Source organism: Mus caroli, unplaced genomic scaffold, assembly GCF_978045245.1.
Source record: "Mus caroli unplaced genomic scaffold, Mus_caroli_1 scaffold_7, whole genome shotgun sequence".
Taxonomy (NCBI): Eukaryota; Metazoa; Chordata; class Mammalia; order Rodentia; family Muridae; genus Mus; species Mus caroli.
The window spans coordinates 19715059-19732400 of record NW_028227262.1 but is presented as its reverse complement, the minus strand read 5'-3'; positions in this window follow the sequence as shown (position 1 = coordinate 19732400).

The following is a 17342-nucleotide window of genomic DNA, read 5'->3' as shown; positions in this document are numbered from 1 at the left end:
TCCCTGTCACCAAAATATTGATATTTGTAGAATTCATATAGAGGAATGTCTTAGTTAGGGTTTTACTGCTGTGAACAAACACCATGACCAAGAAAAGTCTTATAAAAACAACATTTAATTAGAGCCGGTTTACAGGTTCAGAGGTTCAGTCCATTATCATCAAGGTCGGAGCATGGCAGTATCCAGGCAGGCATGGCACAGGCAGAGCTGAGAGTTCTACATCTTCATCCAAAGGCTGCTAGTGGAAGACTGACTTCCAGGCCCCTAGGGTGAGAGTATTAAGCCCACAGCCACAAGGACATATCTACTCCAACTAGGTCACACCTATTCCAACAAGGCCACACCTCCAAATGGTGCCATTCCCTGGTCCAAGAATATATAAACCATGACATTCAACTCCCTGGCCCCCATAGACTTTTCAGACACATGAGTCTGGGCAGGGGGGCGGGGATATACTTAAACATAGCATAATGCAAAATGCGTTTAGTCCAACTTTCAAAGTCCTCATAGTCTATAGTAGTCTCAGCAATGTTAAAAGTCCAAAGTCCAAGGTATCTTCTGAAATTCATCCAATCACTTAACTGTAATCCCAAGAGAAAGACAGGAAACCAGCTGGGCAAATTCTAAACTCTGAATCTCCATGGCTGATGTTAAAGCAGTCTTCAGATCTCCACTCCTTTTTCATCTTTGTTTACTGCAATAACATGCTTTCTCCTGGGCTGGTTCCACTTCCTGTTAGCAGCTTTCCTCACCATGTATCCCATGGCTCTGGCATCTTGAACATCTTTGGGTCTCCAAGGCAATTTCAATGTTACAGCTTCTTGTTTCAGTGTCTGGGATTCCACTTGATCTTTTGGGCTCCTCCTAAGGGCTGGCATCACTTCTCTAGCTCTGCCCTCTGTAGCACTCTAAGCTCAGGCTGATACACTCCACTGTGGCTGCTGTTCTTGGTGATCACCCCATGGTACTGACATCTCCAATAAACTGGGGTGTTCTACTCCAACTAGGCTTCACTAGTAGCCTCTCATAGGCTCTCTTCATGGTGCCAAGCCTCAAATCCTTTGCATGACCCCTTCAGTCCTGGGCCATCAACTACAGCTGAGGCTACACCTTCTCCAATGGCCTTCTATGACCTCTCACAATGCCAAGCCTCAGCTGTATTTCATGACACTTTCATGCCTTCAAAACCAGTACCACCTGGGTGGCTCTTACACTTTCCCAAGTCCAGCTGCAGCACGAGGTACAACCTTGGCTATCTCTGGAACACAGCTTCTTTGTGCTCCCAGAAAACAGTTCCTAGAAGATTTCACCTCAGTGATGCTGGTCTCTTCTTAATCATTGCTAATTTCTTAGCTCCAGCTGACCAGCATCAATTGCACCAGTAGTTCTTTCCATTCTTAACTCTAGAACCAGAGCCACATAGCTGAAGCTGCCGAGTTCTGCTGCTTGCAGGAACTAGAACATGACCCCCTTGTACTATCACATTATCACTGGCTTTATGTTTTCCAAATCCTTCAATGCCTAAGCTTGGCTATCCTGGATCTTGCTTTGTAGATTGACTTTGAACACAGAGATCAGCATGCCTGTCTCCCGGGATTAAAGGTGTGTACCGCCATACTTGGATCTAAATTTAGCTGGGTAGGATCTTGCCCCAAGGTTCCACTCCCTTAATCTCTTATTTCCTAGAACACAGGATTTTGCTCCATTTCACTTCCTGGTACCACTTTAATACTCAAACCATATATTTTATATTTTTCCTTTCTAAGCTTGCTATGCTTGTTCAAACTTCTCTTCATAAGACAACCAGAGAACAAAGTCTCTGCTAGACTCTTTTGAAATTTCCTTTGTCAATGTAATTAATCTGAGTCTCTTCACCTTAGCCTCAGGCAGACTTTTCAGACAAGGGCAAAATGTAGCCACATTCTTCACCAAAATACCACAAAAACAGTCTTTATGCCACATTCTGAAATTCTTCTCCTTTGAAATCTCTTGGGCCAGGTCAACACAGTTCAAATTACTCCCAGCAACAAAGTCTTCCATATTCCTACTAGGATGACCCATTAAGCCCCATTTAAAGCATTCCACTGTGTTCCAAATCCAAAGTCCCAAAATCCACATTCTTTCAAATAAAAGTATGGTCAGGCCTATCACAGCAATACCCCACTCTTGGTACCAACTTCTGTCTCAGAGTTTTACTGCTGTGAACAGACACCAGGACCAAAGCAAGTCTTATGAAAACAACATTTAATTGGGGCTGGCTTACAGGTTCATCAAGGTGGGAGCATGGCAGTATCCAGGCAGTCATGGTGCAGGCAGAGCTGAGAGTTCTATATCTTCATCCAAAGGCTGCTAGTGGAAGACTGACTTCCAGGTCCCTAGGGTGAGTGTATTAAGCCCACAGCCATAGTGACACATCTACTCCAACCAGGTTACACCTATTCCAACAAGGCCACACCTACAAATGTTGCCACTCCCTGGTCCAAGAATATACAAACCATGACAAGAACAAATCTTTTTATTAGTCTTTTAGATCCTAAATCATTCCCTTCCATTGTTGTCTCTTACCAATCACTTGGTAAGTTCAGAACTTGCCCAACTCCATTCCAGAGACAAAGTAGCACAAATGTTGTCATTTGTATTAGCCAATTTCTCCATATTGTTGCTAGCCTTTGGTATTGTCTCTTTTCTTTGCTTATTTTATACAGTGTTCTGTGGTCCTTCATGTTTGTTTAATCTGTTTTCCTCATACTCAATAGTACTCAATTGTTTTTTTTTAATTACGTATTTTCCTCAATTACATTTCCAATGCTATCCCAAAAGTCCGCCACACCACCTGCCCCCACCACCACTTCCCTACCCACCCATTCCCATTATTTTGGCCCTGGCATTCCCCTATATTGGGTCATATAAAGTTTGCAAGTCCAATGGGCCTCTCTTTCCATTGATGGCCGACTAGGCCATCTTTCGATACATATGCAGCTAGAGACAAGAGCTCCGGGGTTCTGGTTAGTACATCATGTTGTTCCAACAATAGGGTTGCAGATCCCTTTAGCTCCTTGGATTCTTTCTCTAGCTTCTCCATTGGGAGTCCTGTGATCCATCTAATAGCTGACTGTGAGCATCCACTTCTGTGTTTGCTAGGTCCCGGCATAGTCTCACAAGAGACAGCTATATCTGGGTCCTTTCAGCAAAATCTTGCTAGTGTATGCAATGGTGTCAGCGTTTGGAAGCTGATTATGGGATGGATCCCTAGATATGGCAGTCTCTAGATGGTCCATCCTTTCATCACAGCTCCAAACTTTGTCTCTGTAACTCCTTCCATGGGTGTTTTGTTCCCAATTCTAAGAAGGGGCACACTGTCCACACTTTGGTCTTCATTCTTCTTGAGTTTCATGTGTTTAGCAAATTGTATCTTATATCTTGGGTATCCTAAGTTTTGGGCTAATATCCACTTATCAGTGAATACATATTGTGTGAGTTCCTTTGTGATTGTGTTACCTCACTCAAGATGATGCCCTCCAGGTCCATCCATTTGGCTAGGAATTTCATAAATTCATTCTTTTTAATAGCTGAGTAGTACTCCATTGTGTAAATGTACCATATATTCTGTATCCATTCCTCTGTTGAGGGGCATCTGGGTTCTTTCCAGCTTCTGGCTATTTTAAATAAGGCTGCTATGAACATAGTGGAGCATGTGTCCTTCTTACCGGTTGGGACATCTTCTGGATATATGCCCAGGAGAGGTATTGCTGGATCCTCCGGTAGTACTATGTCCAATTTTCTGAGGAACGGCCAGACTGATTTCCAGAGTGGTTGTACAAGCTTGCAATCCCACCAACAATGGAGGAGTGTTTCTCTTGCTCCACATCCTCGCCAGCATCTGCTGTCACCTGAATTTTTGATCTTAACTATTCTGACTGGTGTGAGGTGGAATCTCAGGGTTGTTTTGATTTGCATTTCCCTGATGATTAAGGATGTTGAACATTTTTTCAGGTGTTTCTCTGCCATTCAGTATTCCTCAGGTGAGAATTCTTTGTTCAGTTCTGAGCCCCATTTTTTAATGGGGTTATTTGATTTTCTGGAGTCCACCTTTTTGAGTTCTTTATATATATTGGATATTAGTCCCTTATCTGATTTAGGATAGGTAAAGATCCTTTCCCAATCTGTTGGTGGTCTTTTTGTCTTATTGATGGTGTCTTATGCCTTGCAGAAGCTTTGCAGTTTCATGAGGTCCCACTTGTCAATTCTCGATCTTACAGCACAAGCCATTGCTGTTCTATTCAAGAATTTTTCCCCTGTGCCCATATCTTCAAGGCTTTCCCCCACTTTATCCTCTATAAGTTTCAGTGTCTCTGGTTTTATGTGAAGTTCCTTGATCCACTTAGATATGACCTTAGTACAAGGAGATAGGAATGGATCAATTCACATTCTTCTACATGATAACAACCAGTTGTGCCAGCACCTTTTGTTGAAAATGCTGTCTTTCTTCCACTGGATGGTTTTAGCTCCCTTGTTGAAGATCAAGTGACCCTAGCTGTGTGGGTTCATTTCTGGGTCTTCAATTCTATTCCATTGGTCTACTTGTCTGTCACTATACCAGTACCATGCAGTTTTTATCACAATTGCTCTGTAGTAAAGCTTTAGGTCAGGCATGGTGTTTCCACCAGAGGTTCTTTTATCCTTGAGAAGAGTTTTTGCTCTCCTAGGTTTTTTGTTATTCCAGATGAATTTGCAGATTGCACTTTCTAATTCGTTGAAGAATTGAGTTGGAATTTTGATGGGGATTGCATTGAATCTGTAGATTGCTTTTGGCAAAGTACTCAATTGTTAATGTTCCCATGTGTCTGTTTTCTAAAGTAAAATGCTTGTCTTCTGCCCAATTCTACATGGTTTGTTACCTGAAGATCTTGAGAAGTTCTTTATATACACTGGATACTAGTCTTCACAGAGAATGTGTCTGGAAATATTATTCTTAGTTTTTCCTTTCTGCTTTCCTCTTCAGGGGCCTTTCATATGACAAAGGGGTTTAACTAAAAAAATCTAATTGATCAAGTACTTTATTCTTTTAGATGGTTTATTCTTATTTCTTTTTCCAAGTTCATGGAACTTTTTTCTACCCCTTAAATTATGCAACTGAGTTCATTGAAATGTAACTTTTGTTGAACTTTTTACTTCTTTGTGCATATTTTTACTTATTTGTTTTGAGAGTATTCACAATGATTTATTAAAGTGTTTGTATGATGCTTGTTTGTTTTTTTTTAATTAGATTATTGTAGCATCTGCATCTTCCAATAGTCCTTAAACTCTGTCCTGCCTGGCTTCCTCTGACACCTCTCAGGGGCTGGACGGTGGCTGCTGCCTTATTCCTACTCTGTGGATACCTGAGGTCAGGGGATCCATTCCTTGGTGCTTGGTAGATATGAAAATCACAGCTCTTCCTTATATGTACGGTGACAAGAGAGCATAGATGTGACCATCCCCAGCTTTTTATGTGGGATCTGAGGATGTGAACTCAAGTCCTTATGCTTGTACAGCATGAAGCATTTTACCAACTGAATGATCTATCTCCAGCCTTGAAAGTTTGCTCTAAATAGACATTAGTTATTATATCTTAGTGGCCTTTTATAACTCAGTTGCTGGTATAGAATTGAGGCTATCATTAACTGGCTCAGTTAGGCTCCATTTTCTGAGTTTCATGTTGGAACCTCCTATTCCTGAATCATGGTGGGCCCATAGAAAGGGATGAGGATGAAGGAGGAAGTTGCCTATTGTGTAGGAGGGAAACCTACATGACATCTTTGTTATTGATCTTTATACTCAAGCCCAGGAACTCGGTGTTCCTAACTTATATTTGTCTAAATCTTGTAACAGGAAACTTTAAAACCACATCAGACAAAGTGTATTGCTGGCCAAGTCCTATAGAGAAGTCACCTACAAATATAGTTTAAAGAAGTGGGTGGGGAATAGCAGGATCAGATAAAGAAGAAACAAAAGAGCTTCATACATACCAGTGGTAAAACCTTGAAATAGAAAAGACCCAACAGATCTCTTAGAATGCAAGGGGCAGAGCTCTGGATAGGAAAGCATAAATGGATGTAATATAAATCTGCTGCTGTTAATTCATGGGCTTAGGGAAGTCACTCGCACATGTGTATGTCCGTGTATGTGTCTGTGTGTGTGTGTGTGTGTGTGTGTGTGTATGTGTGTGAGAGAGAGAAAGCGAGAGAGATAGAGACAGAGACAGAGAGACAGAGACAGAGTCAGAGAGACAAAATGAGAGAGGGGCGTTGCTTACCATCTTTTTCCACTGAGTTATTTCTAGTTTTTTACAGTAAAAGGTTAATTATTGACTAATTTTATTTTTCTAAAATCCAGATAAAAATATCTGTGTATTTTGAAGAATACATTACTGATAAGGATTTCTTCATAGTTCGTAAGCTTGCATATGTTGTATGTTTATTTTCATACATTTCAAAGAACTTTATACACTATCTCATAATTTTTTCTTGACTTATTGGTTACTTATAACTGAGTCATTTAGCTTCTTCGTGTTTTTGTTTTTACATACCATGCTAGTGTAGATTTAAAATATTAACTCATTTTTGTCAGAGAACACACTTAGTCATTGTAAACTGATTAAGGTTTAACTTATTTTGACCTAACATATCTGTAATTTGGAGAATTTTCTATATTCCCTAGGGAAGAACTGAAGTTTTTTAAGTAAAGCTTTCTATAGATGTCTGATAGATCTAGTTATATGATTATTGAGTAATCTATTTTCTTTTTCATATTTTGTATCATTCTGTCCTCCCCTGAAAGAGGTTCTGGAATTTCCCAACCATTGCTGTTCAGCTGTGTTCTCTCTTCAATTAGGTCGGCTTTTTTTTTCAGAAAATTCAGCTAGATTTCAGATGATCTTACGTTTAAATTATGCTTTTCTGATAGTATGAGTTTGTAGTTTTCTTAAGAATCACTTTTGAACCCATCAATACTTTTTTTGAAGCCGGTTTCATCACATGTAAACATTTCATCCCATCATTCTTTTGATCACTAATTTAATAAAACCACTTTTCTTCATACTAACCATTATGCTTTCTAGTAAAACTGTTTTCCTAGAACACTGAATTTAACTGGATCAAGTTTCTTATCAATTTAGCTATTCTGTGATTTTTGATTGAACTGATTAATACATTTATTTATATTTAATAGAATGTCAGAATTTTGGAAAGGTTAGATTTGCTATTTTGTTACTTGTTTTCCATGTTTTATCTGTGGTTCCTTTGTGTTGATTAACTGGCACTTTTAGAATGAAATAGATTTTTATTTTTTAGCATACAACTTCAACTTACTATACTTAGAAGTGATTTTCATCTAGCCTTTCAATGTTTGAGAATTATGATTAATCTTAATTCAGATTAGTAAAAACTTAATTTCAATTGCTCTATTCCTTCTTCCTTCCTTTGTGCAATTGCCATAAAGATTACCTTTTTTGGCATGTATATGCACATGGTATACTTATTCACATGGGTCTGGGTAGACAGATAAACATGTATGAACATGAATATGGATGCTAAAGGTTGATGCTGGGGTCTTCCTTGACCATATTTTACTGTATTAACTGAGACAAAATCTTCCACTGACTCAGAACTCACTGGTCTATGTTAGCTAGCCAGCTTCTTATAGATCACCTGTGTATGCGTTTTGAGTTCTGTGATCATAGGCAGATCATCATGACCAAACAACTTTTTTTTATTAACTTTATTGGTTGATGACTTTGTACATGTACATAGCACATTCTGATTACTCTCACCCCAATCCCTCCCATCCCTGCCAGCTCTCAGTCCTCCAGAAGTATCCCTTCCTCGGATTCATGTTTCCTTTTGTGGTTCGTTAAGTTTAACTAGTACTCTTGGTGTCATAGTGATTTTTAAACTATCCATCCAAGTCTAGTGGGCTCATTAGTGTATATACAGCTCAAGATAATGGCTCTGCCACTCCCAGAGTACATCAGTATCCCATAGTTTAGTAGGGAGTGATTGGCCCTGTGAATCCCTCTCTGAACCATTAATAACTGCTGATATGTCAAGTCCTATGTAGGTCTCATGTAGGCAATCATAGTTACTGTTAGGTCATGATTATGATGCATGTGCCATGCAAAACAGATATTGTTTTGCAGTCCTCATTTTTATCTTTTAGAGTTTATAGTCTTTCTACTCCATCTGTCATGTTCCTTAAAACTCAACTATCACTTATTCTCAGTACTTTGGCCAAACACAAGTCTTTTCATCTACTGATGTTCATTATGAAGAAAAGATTCTCTGGTTCAGACTGAAGTAGCATTTGTTTATGAGCATAAACATGGAGAAATGGGCACCCTCATATAGTGTTAATAGGGCTGTGAATTGTTACAACTTTGGAAATCATTGTGGAGACTACTCAAAGCAACAACAACAACCTTAGAGACAGAACTGACCAAAACTAATATATGATCCAGCTATTCTACCTATGGCCATGTATTCAATGGACCCTGTCTCCTACTAGGGAGAAAGCTTCTCGTATCTATTCATGGCTGCTCTGTTCACCATAGCCAGGAAATGGAACCAGCACAGATTTCCATCAACTACGGAGTGGTTAATGACTATGTGGTAAATGTACAAAAAATTTATTTTATTTAGCTCTAAGGAAAAATGAAGTTTGGTGGTAAATGGATGGAACTGAAAAAGTTTATACCAAGGTAAACCAGACTAGGAAGATAAGTACCACATTCTTTCTCATGGGACATCAGAGTCTTTCTCATGTAATTAGAATCTAATTTAGACTATAATTTTGTGTGTTCAATTTGTAGCACCTGTAGAAGCTGGGAAAATAGAATGGGGCCATTTACATGGCTATATATTAAGGAACTGGGGATAATATATTATATAAAATGTAAGTGGGATGAGAACACTGGGGTTGGAAAGGTTTAAGTATAGGTGATGGTAAGAGAGTAAGGACATGAAATAAGGATGTACGAAAAAGTCATATGGAAAACAACTACTTTGTAAGCCATTTTTAAAAGCCTAAGTTTAAAAAAGTGTTAGAAGGGAAAATACACTGCATAGCAGGATAAAGCTGTTCCTAGAAACCATGGATTGCTAAACAAAAATCCCAGCTCCAAGTATGTAACCTTTTCTTATGAGGTCAAGGAGGATCAAGACAAAGAAGGCTCTTAATGTCTTCTTGGAACTGAGCGTTCATCTTGGTAGATTTTACCTTTGATGAGTATGAAGTGCCCCTCCTTGTCTTTTTTGATAAGTTTGAGTTGGAAGTCAATTTTATTTGATATTAGAATGGCTACTCCAGCTTGTTTCTTCAGACCATTTGCTTGCAAAATTGTTTTCCAGCCTTTTACTCTGATGTAGCGTCTGTCTTTGTCCCTGAGGTGGGTTTTCTGTAAGCAGCAAAATGTTGGGTCTTGTTTGTGTAGCCAGTCTTTTAGTCTATGTCTTTTTATTGGGGAATTGAGTCCATTGATGTTAAGAGAAATTAAAGAAAAGCAATTGTTGCTTCCTGTTATTTTTGTTGTTAAAGTTGGGATTCTGTTCTTGTGGCTGTCTTCTTTTAGGTTTGTTGAAGGATTAATTTCTTGCTTTTTCTAGGGTGTAGTTTCCATCTTTGTGTTGGTGTTTTCCCTTTATTATCCTTTGAAGGGCTGGATTCATAGAAAGATATTGTGTGAATATCTGCACAGGTCACTGAGCATTTTACCCTTATATTTTTTAGTTTTCTGATTATGTCTTACTTTCTGAAAGATAGTTTTTATGGACATAAAATTCTTGTTAACAGTTTTAGCCCTTGAATTTTCAATAGGTCAATTCCTTCCTTCTGGTCTGAACTGTTTTACCCTGAGACACTTTATTTAACCTCCTTGTCTCTAGCTGGTCATGGTGGTACTGATTCTTAGTCAGAATACTTAGAAGATAGAGGCAGGCAGATCTCTGTGAGTTCAAGGCCAGGTTGGTCTACAAAGTGAGTTCTAGGACAACCATAGCCATGCAGTGAAATCCTGTTTCAAGCAAGCAAACAAGCAAAGAACAGCAGCAGCAGCAGCAGCAGCAGCAGCAGCAGCAGCAGCAGCAGCAGCAGCAGCAGCAACAGCAGCAACAGAAGCAGCAACACAATAGCTTCCTGCCTCAACCTCTCAAGTGCTGGGTTGCAGGGATGAGGAATCAGGCTCACCTCTAGGGTAATCTTTTGTTGTTACGTTTTAACTTTTTAGTGTTTTGTGCTGAATCTCTTGGGATATACCATATGTGGTTTATTTAGCTCACTAGATGTGAAAATTTTTACTTTTTATTAAATTGAAGAATATGTGCCTGTTAGTTTTTCATATACTTTTTGTTCACCCTTCCACTACCTTTCTTCTCAGAAATATGATGAGGATTTTTCATAATGCATGTCCTGACATGTATGTTACTATCACACAGCTCCTAGAGTCATTTTCTTCATTTTATTTTCTTTTTATTTCACACATTGATAATGTCTGCTAACCTATCTTTACACTAAAGTTATATAAGTTTTCCATCAGCTCAGATCTGCCATGGAGCTTTTCTTTGCTTTGCTTTCTGATTCTAGACTTTCTGTTCAGTTACTTAAAAAAATGTAACTGCACCCCAAAATAATCTCATTATATAACTTATACCAACCTGGGATTTCCTGTGTAGCTCAGGCTATCACCAAACTCCCAGGGTTGTTTCCACCTCTACAATCCTGGTGCTAGGATGAGTCCCACCATCTCCAGTATAGTTTATCTTGGTACCACTGTTTGCTACCCAGTGGGAAATTATTCTCACACATTCTTTTATTACTTTAGACATGTTTTGCTTTAGTTGTTTGTATTTTAAACAGTTAAATTGACATTTTTGTCATCTCTGCTTGTTGACGAGCATAGTTAGAAGGAAAATTTAGGATCTTTCTAAGTTTACCTTGGGCATGTACACAGATTTACACAAACACATAATAGTCTTAGCAAAAAATGTTGCATTTTAATAACCCCTACCTAAGCAATATTACTCTCATCTAAATACTTTTACTCAGATTTTCATTTGCTGTGATGATATTGCCACTTATATTAGAATTTTTTTTATGCTCTAAGAAAATGCCCAAGACTGATAATATAAAGAAAAACATTTTTTTTTTTACATTACATTTTTGGAGGCTAAGCATCTGAGATCAGGCAACTCCATTGATTTGATTTGAGAACCTTGGAGCAGATGGCATCATGGTGGGTGAAGTAAGTGCAAGAATGTTTACATGAGAAGACAAGAAGACAGAGTCAGAGGCTAGGATCCTTTTATTATATCCAAATGTTGAAGGTGTCCATGAAAACTACTCTTCCAAGGAGAAAACCCTATTTCCTGAGTCCCACTTCTAAAAGTCTTCAGCCTACCAGGGACTGAGCTTCTAGCACAAGGAGCTTTGAGAACTGCACTTAAGTCATATCCAGCCACAGCATCACTTAAGGAAGCTACAGTGTCCAGCAGCTGGCACTGTTTTTGACTGATGTCCCTAGGGGTAAAGGCTGTTTGTACCGCAGTTCAGATGAGTAAAGTCAAACTCTACAGGTGGGAATTTCTAGGGGGATTCCAAACAGTCCAAATGAAAATATTCTCAGAATAGTCTTTTGAAGTCTTACCTCCTTCTGCCCCCTTATATGCTCACTAGGCTGCTATTTTCCACAAGCACTCTAGTTGTAAGATGTTTTGCTTTTGAAGCTAGAGTGAAGCTGAGGTGAGGGGGGATGGGAGCAAGTCACAATCTCACTAAGCCCATTGTAAAATCCTGCTATGAGTCAAGTTCCTCAGGAAAATGACTCTAACTTAGAAGTTTGCGCACAGGAGATAATTTAGGAAGAAGTCTCAATTCAGCAGCAGTGGGTGATAAAAGCAGGGCTGGGGATGGTGATGGTGATGGTGATGGTGATGAAGTGTGGCTTAGATTTTGATGGAAAAAAGTGATTCTGTAGAAAAAACAGAGAAGACTTTATCATTATCTCAGCATAGCACTATGTAAAAAGTAATATTTGAGCCAAGAAGTAGACAATTGATAAAACTCTGTTGGATGAATAAGTCATGAAAACATTAAAATTTTAAGCTATACTTATTCATTTTAAAGACTTATTTTTGTATTTTATGTATATGAGTGCTCTGTCTTTACACACACCAGAAAAAGGCAGCATGTTTCATTATAGAAGACTGGGAGCTACCATATAGTTTCTAGGAATTGAACTCAGGGCCATTGGAAAAGCAGTCAAGTGTCTTTAACCAGTAAGCCATCTCTCCAAACCCTCATTTAAAATCTTATTTTGTGTTGAGGCTGTGCTTTTTGTGGTCAGAAGACAATTTCCAAAGAGTCTGTCCCCTTCTTTTATCATATGGGTACTGGGGATTGAAGTAAGGCTCCTTTACCCATTGAGTCATCTTGTGGCCTAGAAATAAAAAAACAAACCTAAACAGTACAAGTCTCAGAAATAATAAAAATAAATTGTTCAATGGAGGAACTGGAAGAAGTTTCATAGAATGGAATTACATCTGAGGAATGAGTCAGGAGACAGAAACATAACAACCCCCCCCCCTTTTTTTTAACAGCCATTCAAAATAAGGCAAGAAAATAGTTCCAGTGTTGCAAAACTAGTGTTTAACTGTGATCAGAATGATAGTTTTGGAAGCATCATCCAGGGTGATTGACATAGGAGATCTCAAGCAATTTGTCCTCTTCCTCAGTCGAAACAGGGATTCCTGACTTTGTTACAGAAATGAATTTCAAAGGAACAATTATGAAGCTGAGCTAAAATTTATTAGAATAAAATCTTAAGATTGATTAAAGCACAGACATTAATAGAGAGGTGCCCAGAGAAAGGATAAGATGCACTCAAGTGTCAATGTGGACATTCTCAGGGCTTACTACCCTTAGGTACCATAGCAACAGATTCACATATGCTTTTGGTGGCTCAAGGTATATCTCAAAAGTGTGTTAAGTAACTTTTCCCCCTGGTAAATAAGAGTGTAGGCTGGCTCTGGAGGTGCACTGGATAGGATCACAATAAGATAAAACTAAGGGTCACAAAGTCTCTTAAAGGATTGCTATACAACTGAAGTTTCAGATCTGGGAAAGGGATTAGGCTGTATTTGATAGTCATACTCAATTAGGTGTTGAGCCTAATTCATAACCATTTTGACATTATTTGAAACGCCTGTGTATAAGAAGGATATTGTCTATATGATATGAAAACAACCTTCACAGAGAATGTTAACTGTGGAGAGCCGTGAGCAATCGCCATTACAAGATGGCACCGGCTTCCACTGTGCCTAACTGGTAAACAAGTAATGTGCGCAGGTGCAAGAGTGAATTCGTGCCAAGTCACTGACCATCCCGGGGCCTAGCAATGAGGCAATGGGCAAGCAACAAATCAGGTGCTGACACACCATTCCAAGGTGTATATAAGCAGCACCATTTTCCAGGGTTCGGGGTCTTCCTCCTAATAAAGCAATAAAGCTTGCTGCAGAAGAATCCGGTTGTCCGAGTGTGTTCTTGCTGGAGAGGCACAAGCTCAGGACAGTTAACTGTGCTGGAAATTCTTGACCCTGCAAAGAATTCTGCAGCTGCTAAGAGCCTTCAACCAGATTCTTGCAAGGGGCCCCTTTCCCTTCCCACATCCTCTTCGTTTTCCTTGCCTTTTTATCCTGTCTCAAAATGTTTGGTATATTTGGAATTCCAGAAGACCAGATGTTTATGTTTTATAGAGATAATTTGAATGATGCCTTCTCATCCTCCAATGGTGTTATGTAGCAAGTAGAGATGTTGAACATCTCTATTTGCCTGCACCTGTCTCTCTCAGCCTTGCGTGTTGGCTTTAGGAACCCATTTTTAATTGGCATCCTGTATCAAATGCAAATCTCCACATGTGTCTTTTTTTTTTTTTTCTGGAGAACTTGACCTGCAGTGAGGAGAAATATTGAGGAACAGCCTAACAAACAGTGAGCTGTTATCTGTGAACAGCTCATTTTTGCATGATGATGTAATCTTTACTCTCTGACAGCAATTACCAATGGCTGCCACAGAGGAGTGCTGAACTTTCCTAAACCTAAAAACCTCAATAACAGCTACTTCTTCCATTCTGTGAATCTAGCATTTGGGAGATAATTGCCCTAAATGTTTTCATTCTTCAACATACAAATGAGAGTGAACATTTTCTGTGAATCCTATCACATAGAAACCACCAATGTCTCAGGCAAACGAAAGACAAGAAATTCTACTTAACATGGTGAGCACACGTGGATTTTAATTTATCTCATCAGACAACATCATCTGTCTATTTTAAGGTAAAAACCTTTGAACTGAGGAAGGGCATATCTCATCAGCAACCTCTACTGGCTGTAAATGTATGCATCATAATTTTTGTCTTAAAGAGAAATGGCAAAAACGATACTAAAAGGGGAAATTTTCTTAATCTGACTATGATAGCTAATGTGGTGTGTGTGTGTGTTTATTGACTCGACTGATGGTTGTACTGAGCAGAGTGTGTGACTCAATGGTTGAATAAGTGAGCATTTCATACCCAGGACTACAATAGAGTGGACCAGTATTAAATTAATGTCAACATAGGAACTTTTTTGTTTGTCTGGGTTAAATATAAAAATCATTATTGTCTTATGTTTCACAACAAATATTTAAGAGCCAACTCTGAGAGATGAGCCTCCCAAAGTGTGTGCCTGCTGTGTGTTCCTGTAGACTGATTTTTAAATACAAACATCTCATATACCTCATCCTATCTACAAAGTCCTTGCAAAATGATGGAACTATACAAGGTTATATTAAGGTTGTAGCCATTAACTTAGCAAATAACAAAGTTTGCTAAGCCATTATATAATAAACCATATTTTAACTAATATATGTAAAAATCTTTAAAAATTGAAATAACTTTTTTTCTATGCTGGCTTTAGGAAAATTCACCTTTTACTTTTCATTAAGATTTCAGAACTCATTTATGGTTGAATGAGGATGTAAGCCCTGCCCTATGTGGCTGTTTCCTCTTCAGTCTCTTTTCATTTCACCACAAACGCTATGTCATTTATCAGAAGTTCAGTTAAGTTCTTTTCTTAGAAACAAGAAGTCACAAAACTGAAGGGTATTTTCAGAGGTCTTATGCATTTACATTAAAAAATTTCATTAAAAATTTAAACATATCTGAAGGAGACTATATGTAAGTCTAACCAGATAATACCCTAATACAAAGTATATACAAATTTAGCCAATAATTGAATTAATTTAAAAGAAGACAGTGTTGTGTTTTATAAAAAAGAAAGAGTCAGGATATGTTTAGTAGAAATGTGGTATGGTGAGGTGGAAGGGGAGGGAGGAGAGGGGGAGAGAGGGGAGGATGGAGAGGGAGAAGGAAAGGGAGAGGGGGAAGGAGAGGGAGAGGGTGAGGGGGAGGGAGAGGGAGGAAGGAAGGAGGAGGAAGAGGAAGAAGAAGAGGGAGAGAGAGAGAAGGAGGGGGAGGGAGAGGGAGGTCCAGGAACATGTGGAGAGAGGGGGAAGGAGATAAGAGAGGGAGAAAGGGCAGGAAGAGAAGGAGCAGAGAGTAAGAGAATAAGAGTAGTAAGAGGGTAAGAGAGTGAGGAGGGGGCAAACAGCCCCTTTCATAGTAAGCCAGACGTACTTGGCTCTTACAATTTTCAAACTGTGGGGTGGAGCCTAGAAGGAATGCTGAGAGAATGAGAAAGTTCACAAGGAGTGTAGTACAGGTATTAGTGGCTGCTGACTGTAATCCTAGGATGACAGATGGGTTATGTAGTTCCATACCATCTTTGACTGTATAATGAAACTCTGTTTCAACAGAAAACAAACCAAAACCAAAACCAAGTCACAAATGGTATGAGGATGGCTGGGCTTCAGAGATGGCTCAGTTACTAAAAGAACTTAACTTCCCAACACCCATGTTGCTTAGCTCATAATTACCTGCAGCTCCAGCTCCAGGGGGATTTGATGCCTTTGTCCTCTGTGGGCACCCACACCCATATGTGCATACTCACAAATGGTCTATATACATATACATAATCTAAAATAATAAAAATAAATCTTAGAAAATAGATTTATTCTATGTGTACCTTTCCTCTTCATGCAGGAATGTTGAATGTCGCCAAAATATTTATTGTGGTGTAAAAATGTGGCCAATGGTTTAATTTCTAACAGAATCTTCATTTCCACCTGGAACCTCCTCATAATCACAGTTATTCTCATTTCTTTCATCATTCTTGTCTTGTGAGGACCCAAATGAGCAATTATTAAGCTCTGCTTTGCTGCACTGTGAGTTTTCTCCACCAAATTATTCCAGACTTCTGCCAATTGGCTCAAAAATCTGATCCATATTGTCAGGTATAATCATAGCAACTACTCCACTTCAAAGGAAGCTCAAGTTACATAACAGACATTGTGTGGAAAGAAGGAAGAAAAAAAGAAAATAGATGATAAAAGATAGAAAAGTAGATACATAATAGATAGATAGATAAATAAATAGATAGATAGATAGATAGATACATAGATAGATACATAGATAGATAGATAGATAGATAGATAGATACATACATACATACATACATACATACATAGATACATAGATACATAGATACATAGATGAATAGACAGACAGACAGATACATATGAAAAAATATGTAGAGGTTATCTAGCATTTTAAATAAATGCTCCAACAGACTTTGGAGGGAATGCATAATTTTGGGGATGTAGATAAGTGGTAGATCATGTGTGTAGCATCTTCCAGATCCTGGATTCAGTCCCCAGTGCTATCCCCAAAATGGGGATAAAACAACCCAGCTTCTTGGATACTTCTTTCTGAAGACTGAGAGCTCAGTCAAAGCTACAGAGAAACTAAGAATTACAGATGTAGTTATACTTTGAGTGACAATTTAGCAACTGTTTCACAAGGCAAAGGTGGTTGAGCAAAAATAGTTCGCGGTAACCATAACTGTTGTTTAGATGTTGACCCTGCTTTGTTTAGATGTTGAGCCTGAAGGAGGCTTCCTTTAGGAATCCACAGGAAAGAAAGAAAACATCATGCAGAGGAGGCTCCAGGTAGAGCTTAGCAGCACTTAACTGGGCAAAGTACTTAACGGACATTATTCAGAGGCTGGCCAGAACACATGGTTTTAATCCCAGCACTCGTGAGGCAGAGTCAGGCAAGATTTTGTGAGTTCAAGACCAACCTGATCTATACAATGAATTCCAGTGCTGCAGAGTGAGACCCTGTCTCAAAGAAGCCAATGAAACTAAATACACCTAAGGAC